The sequence below is a fragment of the Anabrus simplex genome, chromosome X (assembly GCF_040414725.1).
Source record: "Anabrus simplex isolate iqAnaSimp1 chromosome X, ASM4041472v1, whole genome shotgun sequence".
NCBI lineage: Eukaryota > Metazoa > Arthropoda > Insecta > Orthoptera > Tettigoniidae > Anabrus > Anabrus simplex.
Genome location: NC_090279.1, coordinates 109,233,155 through 109,248,802, shown reverse-complemented (window position 1 = coordinate 109,248,802; position 15,648 = coordinate 109,233,155). Strand labels below are relative to the sequence as shown.

General features: G+C 40.3%; 1 protein-coding gene across 4 annotated transcripts in view; it reads left to right on the top strand.

Moving 5' to 3' along the window:
• Nucleotides 1-15,648, top strand: part of LOC137496899 (uncharacterized) — a 374,642-nt gene that overhangs the window by 46,024 nt on the left and 312,970 nt on the right. For all 4 annotated transcript variants that reach the window (XM_068230587.1, XM_068230589.1, XM_068230588.1 and 1 more), the window contains exon 2: nucleotides 7,395-7,513. The gene's annotated coding sequence lies outside the window, so the exon portion shown is untranslated. The remainder of the gene's footprint in view (nucleotides 1-7,394; nucleotides 7,514-15,648) is intronic.

Here is a 15,648-nt window from a genome sequence, read left to right as displayed (position 1 = left end):
TATATCATCTGATGGCCAAGCAGGCATCAATTTTTGATAATGAGACAAAATCTCTTAGTGTATTGGCACTGCCAGTGGCTCCAGTTAGCCTACACAGTGGCCTCCACGGTATGCACTAGCCAGCGTATTGGTAGGTGTGCTAGGTACCAACTGATGAGCCCACCCTAGCACGCGAGGGCGAAACGCTGGCAACCAAGAATGAGTTAGCTGGAAAATTTATAATGTCCAATAACGGACCATTTATATTGTTTTACCCTTGCCGTATCTCACAACACTGCGAAACACTTTCCACAAAACACCCGCAGCAAATTATTTTAATAAATCACAGCAATGAAAGTTAATACCAAAATATCATAGTTATAAAATTATATTCTTGCTGTGTAATCCTGAGATCGTATTGTCCACAAATTTTGTAGAACATGTAAATTGTGTCACACATTTATTGGACAACAATGTATAATGCCAATAAGAAGTTGGTGTAATAACAATCAGTCAACTCACTTTCGTACGAGCTCTCTCTGCACGAAGTTAATAGTACATTAGGCTTATCAGTTTGCGGTTTGATATTTTTCGAACCTTAATTGATGAGTTTTTGTTTTTATTTTGTTATATTTTTCTGAATACTTTTTTATAACCAAGACTTTGGTGTCAGTTACAGAATACAGTTCTGTATATGAAACTGATTAATATTAAGTGGTGCATGGTTGGCAGTTCAGCAGTTCAGCCATTAAACCATGTAGGCAGTCAAATAAAACCTATTAAACATTACTTTTAGCAATCTTATGATAACGAATACTCCCTTTGTTTACATAGCCTGACAATATATTGAATTACTTCTTCCTGCTATAATTACATTTATATTAGTGATTCATAGGTTTTCGCATTTTATTTGAGGGGGCCCAAATTTTTATTTTGGCAGTTGGGTCCGTATCACATTTGTTATGCTCTTGGGGAAGTGGTAACATCGCCGGTGAAATACTACTGGTAATACTTCAGTAGTTTCTTTACTTTCGTTGACATAAGAATGATCCCATACGACAGAACTTGAAAATGAAAAGTGACATCGTTGTTCTTTCTGTTATTTAGTTCTAGCTCTTTAAATCGCTCCTCGTATTGTGCCTTAATGTGAGGCAAACTTTCTGGGCCCATTCTCACGCCCCACTTCTATATGCCGGAAATAATGTTGCACGATAAACATCTCCTCCTTCATTGTGAGAACAATAACTGTAGAAATCAACACAGCAATGATTTGCCGATATGACAAACTATTACATACAATAAATAAATACTTTGTTGCTAAGAAAATGTGGACATCAGGTCAGCAGTAATTTTAGTGGCATTTATTTTGTCGTGTATGACCGCCATTCAAAAAGAAACAAGCCCGAGGCTATAAAATTAAAACAAGCACTCTTCAGCCACTTGTCACACTGTGACACAAGGTGGTGAATGGCTATCGTAAAATTCCTGAGGCTGCCATGTGAACCAGTTCCGAATGTACTGTTTGACATCGTCCAAGGTGAATCGTTCGCCTCTTTTTTAGCTCACCAAAAATGGTATAGTCACAGGGAGACAGATCCGGTCTGTATGGAGAGTGACTGACGACCTCCCATTTGAATGTCTGCAAGAGCTCCTTGACTGTGTTTCCTGTATGAGACCTTGCATTGTCGTGGAGCAGAATGATTCCTCCAGTGAGCTATGTTGATCGTTTCGCGAAGGACAGTGGAGGTTTATCAATATCACTGCACATTTATTGTCCCATGCTGCAGGAAGTCCATAAGGGGGCCCTTTTAATCAAAGAAGAAGCTGAGCATAACCTTTCCCGCACTTGAATTTATAGGGTGGTGGCAAACCTGCATGCTTCCACTGGAGACTTTATTGCTCTGAATCGGGTTCGAAGTGATGACACCATGCCTCATCTCCAGCGACCACCTGCGACATGAACTCATTCCCTTCCTTGGTATAGTGCAGCCGATGTTCAAGAGAGTGTCCAATTCAACATTCTTCCTGTGATGTTTGAAGACTGAGAGGCACCCATTGGGTGCACTTTTTGTGAAATTTCAATCTGTCCTTAATAATGGCGTGAACAATTCTGACGCTCACTCCGACCTCTGCAACAACAACTGCTTGTAACTCACCGGTCTTGCATAATGAAGACATCCACCTGCTGGACAATGACATCCATAATGCGGTGTGGATTTCCAGACCATGCATCATCAGCAAACAACATCTGTCCTTTCCTGAATCGCTTGAGCCATGCTTTGACACTTACAATTGACATGCAGAGCTCTCCGTAAACTTGTGCCATTCTTCGATGTATTTCAGTTCCCCACACTCTTTCCGCTGTCAGGAAATGCACTACGCCCATTTGGTCTTCATTTGAGCCTCCAGTTCACTGTTTTCAGCACGACTGAATGCAGTGGACGGTCGAATCGTGCACCTGCTAGCTCTATCATCATGTGGGTGTGCGACCGTGTCCCTCTAGCGGTGAGTTTGGGACCTCAGCACTCTTATAGGGACCAAACCTTCCTCCCCAGGTAATGACATTACGATCCTTTCAGCGGTTTTCATTGTATAGCCTCCGGCTCGTTTCTTTTTGAACCAAAGTTATCCACGGGATGATTTTGAATAGTGGCAACAATGCCGTAGCACTGCCAGGAATCGGAGCCTACCCTCCCTCTCAGCAAATGAACACACCCTTGCTATTTAAAGCTAGATACTTCATAATTGTTCCGTATTGAACTAAGAATCACAATGTTAAAAAGGAAGTTACCAAGTTCCACCTATTTAATACACTGATATAAAGTTGCACAAACTTACGTTACAACATGTTTAATATGGCAGCCAATGGAAAAGAGTAGGGCATAAGGTGTACAATTATCAACATACATAACATACTTTTATTGCTAGTTTTAAGAAAATAGAGATTTAATTTGTGTGCGATACATTGTTTAAGAAATTTTATATCTTTGCCCAGTTTTGCAATTTTCACTTTTAGGCCCATGTAATATCCGGAGGATGAACTCATATCTGGTAATATTCTTAATCCAATTAGAGACTAGTGATCGAACTAGTGGTATCACTTGAAATGAAATACTCATTAAACAGCAACGGAGATCCATCTAAATTTCTGAGATTAACTTGAAAATTCTAATAGAATTACATAATTATCACCATCACATGGGTTACAAGTCGTAAGTGCAGCGTTCATGAGCCTTAATCACATTATTATTACTCCCTATTCATGAAGTGTATTCAACGTGTGCTGCATTTTATTTTATTTCACACTGTGCTCCCAAAGACACAAGCAACAAATCATTCAATAATAAATTATTCAATTAATATCCCGCAGGACTGCCAATATTCTAGGTACATCATGAACTGAGCACATTAAATATCACATATAATGAATCTAACACAATTTATAGCCCACGACCATTTAATTACATTCTTAACCCGGTCTTCTACTTAAATTTATTATTATTTTAGTGATTATTACATCTATCAGTCCTTCTGAAATGTCGTGAAATTAGATGACTCGATCCCAAACAATTACAAGTGAACTTAGATGACACTAAATTTGACCCTATCTCACAAAAATTACATACAACTCCAATCAAGATATTTCCAACATCACATGTAGGCAATTGAAATTTATCGCGTGGTCAGCGATTTTTAAATACATCTAAATCCTACATATGAGAACTCATTCAAAGACAGACTACAACAGCTAGTCTAATAGATTTCAAATTTCAGTCACACACATGTAACTTAACTACCATGACACCTCAAGAAATGAAAATGAAAATAACTCAATCTACTACAAAAACTAATAGAACTACAATTTGGGGAAGAAAGATCATCTAGTTTTACAATGATGAGAAGATATCAAACATTTAAAATGGTACTCAAGTTTAGCTGAAGTTTGATTCCAGGTTGAGATTCGTCATTGCGGCATTTTCCCGTCAGTCACCTTCAGCAGCCAGAAATGCCTTAAATGCTTAGCAGGTCATGGAGACACGGCAGTAGACGTCCCATGATGAAATTATGCTGCACGTTGTAGAGGAAGAATCCGCCTTGAAGTACTGGTCGATTCGCTGGGATGAGTTTCACCATGTGCCAGTAATGTAAGCTGTAACTAATGCAAGAGATATTAGAATGTGCACACACATGTTGGAAAATTTAATCTTGCTTAGGATTGTGGCTGTAGAGCAATTCGGTTGCTGCATCTATGACTGAGCAGTCCTATTTAGGGTCCAGTCTGCTCACCTCTCATGGGGAAGGGGCTAGAAAAGGTGCTCTAAATATAATCAGCCATTTCTAGTACCGATTGGATAGCCGCATCCAATGGTATCACCTCAATGCCATTGAACAACAAAGAAATATTTTGTTACATGGAATGTAAGAACACTTAATGATGACACTTCAAATGAGAGACCCGAAAGGAGAACAACCCATGTGTGTAGAGAGTTATGAAGATATAATTTCAACATAGCAGCACTCCAGGAGACCTAACTTGCTAAAGAAGGTCAGTTGAATGAAAACAGTGCAGGATACACTTTCTTCTGGAAGGGTAAACCTACCAATGAACACCGAACACATGAAGTAGGCTTTGCCATCAAGAGTAAGCTTCTCAGAGACCTGCTGAAGCTTCCAACTGGGCATAATGAATGCATCATTACATTAAGACTTTGATTAAATGGCAACCAGCATGCCACAATAATTTGCACATATGCCCCCACATTAGACTCTAATGAGGACATCAAAGAAACATTCTATTTAGATCTGGATGACATCCTATCAAACATCAATCGCCTAGACAAAATCATCCTGCTTGGCGATTTTAATGTCGGAGTAGGAAAGGACCACAAAGTATGGAATGGTGTCACTGGCCAGGAGGGAGTTGGCAGTGAAAACTCCAGTGGTATTAGAATCATTTCAAAATGTGCTGAACATGGACTGATAATCACCAACACCTTCTTTTGCCAAAAGGATCACTTCAAAACATCATTGCAGCATCCTAGTTCGAAACACCGGCACCGCATTGACTATGTAATCGTCCGCTAGCAAGATCTACGCGATGTTCTCATCACCAAAGCAATGACGGGAGCTGATGACTGTTGGACAAATCACCAACTTATTACATCAGTGATGCTTTGGTGTAACTGTCCACCCAGAGGAGGAAACAACAGGAGAGCTTCAGACATACTTTTGACACCGATAAGTTTGACAATACAGAAATTACGTCAAAATTCAGAGAGCTCCTTCATCGATCTTTGCCAAAAGAATATCAGCCTGAAGTAACGCAACACTGGGAGAATCTGAAGACCACTATTCAAGATTCTTGCAAAGAAATATTAGGATATAAGGCCAGAAAACATCAGGACTGGTTTGATGAAAATGATAAAGAAACTGAAGCATTGATCTGAGAGAAGAGAAATGCCTTGCAAGCATGGCGAAGGGACATGAACTCCCACTCTAAGAAACAAGCCGTAAGTATTGCCAAAGCAAAACCCGTGAGCCCAAGAATGCATGGTGGACAGCAAAGGCAAAAGAGTTTCAATATCTAGTAGATAAAGATTCATGAAAATTCTTCCAAGCGACAAAAGCAGTTTATGGTCCCACCACCTTTGGGAGGAATCCCCTTTGGTCCAGTGATAACAGTACACTTTTTAAAGATCAATACTCCATGATGAATAGGTGGAAAGAGCATTTTGAAGACCTCTTGAACCAGGAATCGATTATTGATGAACAGGTGTATGATGAATTAAACCAAGCTCCCATCAATGAAGAGCTTGGCTCCCTGCCAACACTAGATGAAGTTAAGCATGGTGTCAAGCAAGCAAAGCATCATAAAGCCAGTGGTATACCAGTGGAAGCTCTCAAAGAAGGAGGTGAGGAATGAATAAGATACATACATGAACTGATCTTGTCTGTCATGCTGTACGGTCGTGCTCGTATAGTGTCTTAACACTGACATTATACTGGGATTCTTTCACCATGGTCTCTATGCTGTGTGTATGTATGTTTGGTGGATTTGTGCGATTATGCATCTCTCACAGGTGCTAGTTTAGCTCCACAGTTACTCCTTTATTTACATTTGCTCTGTGCTCTAATTGCCTGATTAGTCGTTTATTTTAAATAATTTTCCTTTCTGCTTAGATGGGTCATTTTTAGTAATGCTTGTTGGTTGCAGTAACTATGGCAACCTCTCGTCCTCCTTGCATTAGTTTGGTGTTATCTACTGGTTTTGCCCTTGACTTTGAAATGATGACGGCTCATATTTAGCATTACCGTAGGGAGATAATCATATATATGCCCCATATATATTTGAATATTGAGCAACACTGTGGGTTCGTTAAATTGGAAAGCTTTGTGAGAGAGGCGAGTAGCCAACGGTTTCATTTTGGATCGCGCGGAGTTAGAGGACAGTCAGTAGCAAGCTTTGAAATCGTGAGTAATTTGAAAGCTTGAACAAGTCTGCAGAGAGTGTCGCAGTATTGCCTGATAAGCAGCGTGCTCAAAGTAACCCAATCGCGGGATAGAAGGCGTGGTTGACGGTCATTGTGAAACCCAAGACAAATTTTTCCACACTACCAACTTCATCCATCGCAGTGCTGACCTAATATTATCTTATGGAAGAAATCTGTTATTTAACCTGTGCTTCAGTTTTGATATGAATACTGACTTGTAGTTGATTTTACAGACACATATCTGTTCATATTTTGGCTACTTTAAATCAATGTACTGAATTGCTCTTTTTCAACTGTCGTGCGCTTCGTCTTCAGCAAGCGGTCGATCCCAAGCCATAGTCCCCTGGGGAACCCCCTCTTTTGAATAAGCCAAGTGAATCTATAACGCCACAAGCAGCAGGGGAAGTGTCCATGTTAGTCGGGACTCCAGTGTTCTTTGTCTGTTATACATTTCAACAGTAACGCTATTACTAATATAGTTTTGAGAACCGAATGTAATGAACAGTGAAGCTATTTGAGAACTCTCTTAAAATGCACAATCCTGCTGCGAATTAAGATCGATAAATCCGGGAGTGAACAGTATGTTATTGTGGCAGGTACCTCTGCCCGTATGACGAAATAGAGTAATGCCAAGTGCACGAGGCACAGTGTACGTTGAAAATTTGGGACGGTAAAGGCTCAAACCTCCATGACTCTCGTGGACTGATTTAACAGTGGTTATATGCAAACATTTATCGGGTTGCGTATCGCTATCACAGGAGTCGTGTGTGCGCTCGACACGATTATTTCACTGTATATGGTCAATATACGAACTATTCCGTTAAATATTAACTGTGAACGAAGGTCAATATTCTATCTGTTTAATTATTTGTATAGAGTGATATTTGCGTATGTAAGTGAAAAGGTATTAACTATTCATTCTAGGAGTGTTATCTACAAGGACTACGATGGCATCATCCTGTGCTGATCCAGTGTTATGATAGGAGCGTAAATCTACAGCCACAGCAGTCATGTGACTGGCATGGAATCCAAGATTGACAAAGGTAAGTGAAATGCTAATAATATAAGCATGTTCTTAGAAGTCAGCTTAGTTTCATCCTATGTAGATTTTAAGTTTACATTAAAAGTCAGCTCGCTAGGGCTGAGCTATGCTTTGTTTTAGGTTTTGTAACTGGTTATCGAGGGCGATTGCATGCTAATGCCCTTATTTTTCTGTGTTAGTTTAGTACTGGGAAAAGAGGATGCAATTAGGTGTAGATAGGAATGTCTTATTTCGTTTTATTTCAGGTTATTACGATATATGTATTTTAGGTGTAAAATCAGGAGGTAGCTTCTTCATTACCGATGCTATGCGCCCTTAATGCTTAGGGGGATGAGAATAGTCAAAGCAATGTAGGTTTCTTTAATTACTACACAAGAGCGCGTTTTCAAGTACATTTCGGCCGCCGGAGAAGTGTGAGGCGACGTTGAGAAGTAAGAGTGTTATTTGAGTGGAGAAGAGAGACAATTTGGGAAGGAGTGTAATAAAAGTGCAAAGGAAAGGCGGAATCACCTAGAATATAATGAGGGTAATGAAGCAGGAAAATGGGCCTGTGAAAATTTCAGTGAAGGAAAAAAATATGAGTTATAGCTGCTTGTTAAGAGACAGGCTTGAATACGCCTGGATATTCGGTAATACAGTAGAGATTCGAACCCATCCGCGGGTAGTTGTAATTTTTTTGACACTTTGAGTCAAGTTTACTTAATTTTATAATTTAATTTTCGAACAGTATCGATAATTTTATCATGTGCTTAGTTAAATCCATTTTACCCCAAAATTTGCTTCTTATTCACACTAAATGACACTGTTTCCCATTCATATACCGTAGGTTATTCTTAGGAAGTTAGCTTTAGTTTCAACGCTCAAGTTTTGACCGAACGTACCACAAGCTCTTCGACTTAGCCTGGCATATCTATATTTTGGATGGCGCCGTATCACGTGGGGAGATAGTCATTTTTAGCGACCCAGTACCGTGGGGGTAATTGTCATTTTGGGCACTGTTTATACCTACTCTAGATCATTATTTTGGGCTGACCGCATCTTTTGTAGGCAATTTTAGGAGTGTATTGTTCGAAATTTTGGGGAGGATCATAATTGGTACCCAATATTTAAGTTAAGAGATAATTTCAAATAGGCACATTATAGATGACAAAGTCCGATATTCTTGTTCGATACTCAGACTGAGTCATGTGATCTGGCAACTTGACGTACTAGATAATCGAGTCTACATTGCGGTAATCGATAGTACTTATGTCCGTACATGAATACGGGAGGGTGAGGTTTCCTTGGAAATCGTATATTTAGAAGAAGTTGGTTTGGTACATATTGGCATTAAAGTTAAGTTTTGTATTGTAACCAAACGAAGAAAGTCACACCAATATGAGAGGTAAAGTTAAAAACATATCACACGTACCCTTGAAAACTTATAAGTCTTATAAGACAATAATTATTGACTAAAAATACAAATCTCAATAAAATTAATGCTAATCTCACACCCCCAATCATGACGTAGATGTGATGGCAATAAGTGTACCTAATACAAAAGTTGTAAGAGCTTTGCAGGAGTAGTGAAGATTAAAAAGGAGGACAGATAGCCGATGGTAGAAGCAGGTCAAATAAATCAGCGATTCCACTGGCAATTCGAGAACAATAAAATGATTTCTAGGTGAGGCAAGCATACGATGTGTATCCTTCAGATACATTCGACTACAGACATAGCCTAAAAATTTATGTGAAATACATTTGCATAGCCAGTGATTTTAAATTTGTTTTTATTTGGCATAAAATAGGGACACAAGTTAGTCTCAAGCTCTGATGTAAATTTGTAATTACAGGGGCATAACTGTTAAAGATTGCAGGTGTATGCACAATTGTTGTGGGAAATACCGTATAAACCTTTAATCGGAAATAATATGCAAATGTAGTTACGCATTGATGTCTAATACATAGATTTGAGCCCGAATTAGGACAGGCCTACATTTTTATTTAACATTTGGGGCTACACGAGTAATATTCTGTAAATTATTTATACACGGCTGAATATTTTTTCTTTTATCGCGATATTAAAAGCACATGATATGAGTTAGGCAGTTTCTGCATGGTGAATTTTGGAAGCCATATTGTTTGTGATTATGCAGACAGCAGAAAATGGGAATTTAAAATTAAAATTTGAAAATCTTGGTACTATATATATAGACTTTTACGCCGGAAGCATGGCTGTCTTATTCGAATTGAATAAGATGGCAGTAACTTGAGCCGATCTTCTGGCTAAGATGGACTTTGCAGGGGCGGAAGCCAGGGTGCGCGAGCAAGAGTCGAAGGAGCGTATGAAGAAGATGGACCTGGCACCTGCGGAAGCTATGAGATGCAAGCAGGAACATATGGCAGAGATAAAGGACAGAATCAAATTACCAGCACTAGAGGCTGAGAAATGCGAACTCACGATCTCCGGAGACGTAGTGAAACAGATAATAGAAGGGAATGAGAAGCTTGTGGGAAGGATTGAAGTAGTTCAGAGATGTCATCAGGAGGGTATGAATCGCTTAGAGAAGCGCATTGACGAAGGAGATTCGAACCGAGGAACAGGTAGTCCAAATTCAAAAGATCCTTTAGGAGCTGATAGGGAAAGTATCAGATGGAGCCTTAAAGACAGAGAAACAACTAGTAGTTTAGATGAGGCACGCACGGAAATATGAAAGAATAGGAGAGCGATTGATCAACTCAGTGCAGAAACGGAGGAGAGATTTTCAGCCATCACCGAAGAAATCAGGACTCAGGTTGCCGAAGTGAAACCGAAGAATGAAGAAAAGCTGGAAAGAAGACTATCTGAAAAGGAAAGGGAAAACGTAGCAAAGATGAAAACCCTGGAAGAAAAACTTTCGCACGAGGTCGCGGATCAAATTACGGACAAGGGCGAGGAGATCAGGAAAACAATTCTGACAGATAGAGAGACCACCAGAGGTAATATACCTGAAGCATGGGCAGATTTGAGTCAAAAGAATGCTCATAATTTGACATCTACAGAAAAGGAAGTTTAATACCTGACAGACAAGATGGAGTTGCCAGATCTCAGGACAAGTAAACAAATGGACAAGTTTAAATGTTCGATTCAACAGCATAGCATGGAGAGAGAGAGAAAATAGTAATGTGGGCAGTCATAAACCTTGAAATGAAAACCAATATCTTGATCGCTCAAGGGGTCCGTCACAGCTAGACTGTACATTTACGATATATTTGTACCACATGCGATTCCTAGGAGTCAACATAGAGAAAACTCAGTATTCACGCTCGATAATGCCTGAGCACATTATGCCAACATCTTTCAGAGATTCCTGCACGAGTGCCATGGGCTATGAAAGGAGTGGGCACCCAGAATTTCCGAACTGAATCAGAGTTAAGACTAGGACCACTTGCAGCAACACATTCGTGCGAGAAATTAGACATACCAGCAATCAAAGCCCTTGGAGAAGGTTCGGAAAGAGTGCGGAAGTCTGTTTCAACAGAGCGTGTGGTGCCTTGTCGGAAGCTATAAAGCTATTAACTAAGTGAGGGGCCGATAAAATTCCTAATTAACCACTTGACGTACCTTGACCGATCTCTCCGTCCTGGCTCTCAACCGTACTCCGGTACAAAGACCGATCTCTCCGTCCGCGCGTAGTGTTTATTTCCGGACCCGCTCCAAGTCGGTTTCCTTTGTGAAAGGATTTGATATTAGTAAGGTAACCTCTTGACAGGTGGAATCACAGTTTTATTCCATTGATGTATTTGATAAACACTTCTGTACAGTTATTCCGCAGAAAGAATAACCTGTATCTTAGCAACCTCACCGTAAGCGAAATCATGGCTGCCTCCAAGTTGAGAGACGAAGCGATTTTGTGGGAATTTTTAGAAGAAAATAGCATTGATATAGAAATAAGTGATGAAGAATTTAGTGGATATGGAAAGTAGTTCGTGTGATAGAAACTTTAGCGCTGCTAGGGTTGTACACAGTGCTATTTTGCCGTCAAATATGTCACTGAATTTTAGGCCTACAACTGATGCCACACCAGCGGCTTCTAATCATATTTTACACGATAGGGAATGGAACTGGGAGTACGTAAGTTATACTCTAGAGTATCATTCATGCATCGCAACTGGTGAAGGTGTTTTCCAAAGGCACCTACGACAATGCCCGAAGGAACTTCAAGTTATGAACGAATTTTTAACAGCAGACTTTTTGGGAACATCTAACTAATGAGGTAAATGCTTACGCAAGTAAATGTCTTGTATCGGCTGCCGAGGATATAAATAGGGTAATGTCATATGGAAAGGAACACTGGTTTCCTGTATCTGTGGATGAAATGAAGGCCAGATTACCTTGAAGTGGTAATGTACAGTATGATGGAAAAAAAGACGTCCAGACCCAATCTTGTTGTTGACTACAACCGTAGAAAGGGTGGTATTGATTCACATGACCAGAGAGTCGCATCATTCCCCTTGACGAGGAAGTATGTAAAAGGATATAAAAATATACTTCTACATGCTAGACATGACACTTCTGAATTTCAACATCATTCATCACCTCCTCAACTCTGACAAGAAGCGAGTAGGCTTTACCAGCTTCCAGATCAATTTGCCCGAACAGCTATTGGCAAGTGTGACCTTGCCTGACTATCGAAAATAAGGCACCCAAGCCTTGGGGATGCACCAGTGAGACTTCAAAGGGAGGCACTGGGGACCCCCAACAACAAAGAAGGTTATCCCATCACGGAGATGCAAAGTCTGTGCAACACGGGGTCTGAGAAAGGAAACTTCATATGAATGCCACGGGTGCAAGGTGGCGATGCATGTATATGACTTTTATGATCTACTATATTCATAAAGACTTCACAAAGTACATCTGACAGTAGTTCGGATATTTCCTTTCATTAAGTTGCTGTAAAGCATGCTTTTTCAGTGTCGGTGATAATATCATGTAAATTAATGAAAATAAATGGTACACCAAGGCATAAATAAGTTCAGTTAAATGGTATGTGAATGGGTTAAGACACTATTACAACTGCGCTTTGGTGTTTAACCCCTTGGCTTATCACACGTTGAGCAATGACTTGTGTTTGGAGAATAAAGAAAGAGGATGCCTAATTTGAATTTGTAATCGTTGCAGAAAATGTGGTTTGCTTGTGTGTATCATGGAGGTATGATCAGAAAAAGAAATTTGGTCACCTTATTGGAATTTGGAAAATACAAGTTCAAAAATCATGATATGTAACTATTTCAAAATGATTTAGGTAAGTTTCCTCAAGAGAAATCTGAAAAGAATACACTAAGGATATAAAAGGTTCAATTTTTTTGCTAGTTGCTTTACGTCGCACCGACACAGATAGGTCTTACGGCGACGATAGGGACAGGAAAGTGGTAGGAGTTGGAAGGAAGCGGACGTGGCCTTAATTAAGGTACAGCCCCAGCATTTGCCTGGTGTGAAAATGGGAAACCACGGAAAACCATTTTTAGGGCTGCCGACAGTGGGATTCGAACCTACTGTCTCCCGAATACTGGATACTGGCCGCATTTAAGCGACTGCAGCTATCAAGCTCGGTCTAAATGGTTCAAAAGGATTTATCAGGTGAAATAGGAGAACTGTATTCTATCCACTTCAACCAATTCAAATACCAGGGAAATGTGGGATATAGCTAGCTCTTGCGGAAGTTTCAGTACAGCGGTGCTATGAAGTGCACAGGGATACAGGAAATTATCACCTAGCTTACAAATTACAAATAGAGTAAATCTTAATTCACACATCTTCTTTAAACATTCTTTATTATCTCAGTCTTACATCTTCCTCTTTCCATAAACAATGGAAATAGTCTCAGTCCATCTTCCTCCTTACAGTACAATTCACCATGAGCAATGGACCTCTTATGTTGCAGGAAGTAAATATGAAAAAAGAAATTCACTCCTCACCGTAATATGTGACCTGAAAAAACCCCAACATGACCACTTTATTACATTCACAGATAAGTCCTTAACAGCCACTAATTTCTTCGAGAAATAATAACTTGCCCGAGCATCATATTATTGACAATCTACAGTTAAATACTGATATTCCCCCCCACCTTCAACGATTTGTATGTTGCCGAGTTCAGGTGTGATAAAATCTATGCTGACAAACTCCCAACCCTGATACTTTCTGGAATGTATCTAATGAGCCCAGGCTACTTCTAATTGAGGTAGAAAGATGGGCAAATTTTCAGGTCGGGCCTATACATACAGTGGAATCTCAATTCTCCGTTTTTGGAGGGACCACTGAAAAAAAAAAACGTACAACACGGGAAGACAGAAAATCTGGGAATGAATGAACCATGAACAATCTGGCCAAACATAAAAAAAAAAAAAAAAACTGTATACTTAAAATCTTACAAACACCCTTAAACCAAACCAAATTACAGGCCCAACGGGCCTTCCGCCCACCAAGCAACTGCTGCTCGGTCCTAACGCCTGCAGATTACGAGGCAACGCATGGTCAGTGTAACAAATCCTCTCGGCCGTTATTCATGGCTTTCTAGACTGGGGTCGTCATCTCACCATTAAATAGCGCCTCAATTAAAGGTAATTGTAGAATGAGTGAACCAGGAACCAGCCCTCATATCCAGGTAAAAATGCCTGACCTGGCCGGGAATCGAACCTGGGTCCTTCGGGTGAGAGGCAGGCAAGTTCGACCGCGGGGCCGGCTTCAAGCATTAATTACCGGTACATGACGTAAAAGTCTCAAAAGTTTACATTCAGTTTTACTGGCGAAACTTGTCGATTTCGTCTGAAAACTTCTTTCAGTTCAGCAACTTTGATCGGTCAAACTGTTAGAAAAACCTAATAACTACAAGACAAACAATCGACCGCAAGTATATTTTAATTCTCTAATCTAATAAAATAAAGCACATTGGATACAAAAGCGCCCAGCATGATGGCAAAATCCCTTTTTCTTTAAATCTTCCATTGTAATTTGGTCACCGGTATACTGTTCGTAGTCAGTTTATGGAAATCTTGTGTCTTGTCTTGTCTACATCATTTAATGGGCTTCGCTTGAGAGCGGTATACCCAGCCACGTAACCTAAAAAAGGAAACCGAAGTATGGAGGAGGTGGACAAGGAAAGTCAAAAGTGAAAAAAAGGTAGGAAATTAAAGAATGAAACGACAACACAACTACACAGGAAAAACACAAGGACACAAGGGGACTAATCTTCACGCCAAAGCGACCGATACTTGGCGACTTTCTACTAATCACAAACAGACCGAGTCGCACCGAGAGGAGGAAGAAGGTATCGAAACTACTAGACCGGGTGGGAGATAGAAAAGGAATAGATAAGGTAACTACGGTTAGATATCGAGTATCGAACACGTCTATATTGTGGTACCACGAAATTGGGAATGAATAGGATATGAGGTAGATATATAACCATTATCAGAGGGTATGCGTGTTATTTGGTTACATTACTACCGGCATTCCTGGTAGACCTATTCTGTGAAGCAACAAAAGATTCGAGGTTGTGTAAAAGAGCCACAACTTCCTCCTGTAGAGTAAGGAGCCTTTTTGACTATGTGGCATCGTGCTCAGCTGCCTTAGCATACGCCCCAAGTTTATCGGAAATAGCTGGAATTATTTTCAAAACCGGGTTCGAAGCCCGGGATGTTTCTGGCTTTTCGTTCGCAGGCGACACAGCCTGCTGGGAAGGAAAGGGAGTGTTCGTCCCGGATACAGAGGAATTGGAAGATATGGCAGTCGTAGCCGAGGGAGGTATTTTGAGGAGTTCACGATATCCCTGGACATCATACCCTGGTGACCTATCCGGACTTGGAGTGTGGGATGAGACAACCGCCGTAAATTTACGTTTTCTGGGCTTCTGATTCTGTAGAACCGGCGCAGATTTCTGGAGTGGAGGAAATTGTTGGAGGGTCAAAAGGGGGTTGAATCTATTGGACACTGGGGTAAAAAAGGACTCGGAGGATAAAGGAGCACCTTCCAAAGCCTGCTTTTTTTTCATATCCTGTTGTTGTTTATGTTCTGGGCATTGTAGAGATCCTACGGAATGCTCCCCGGAACAATTGAGACAAAGTCTGGTAGGATTTTTACATACTGTAGTTTCATGATCTTGTGCGCAATTGGCA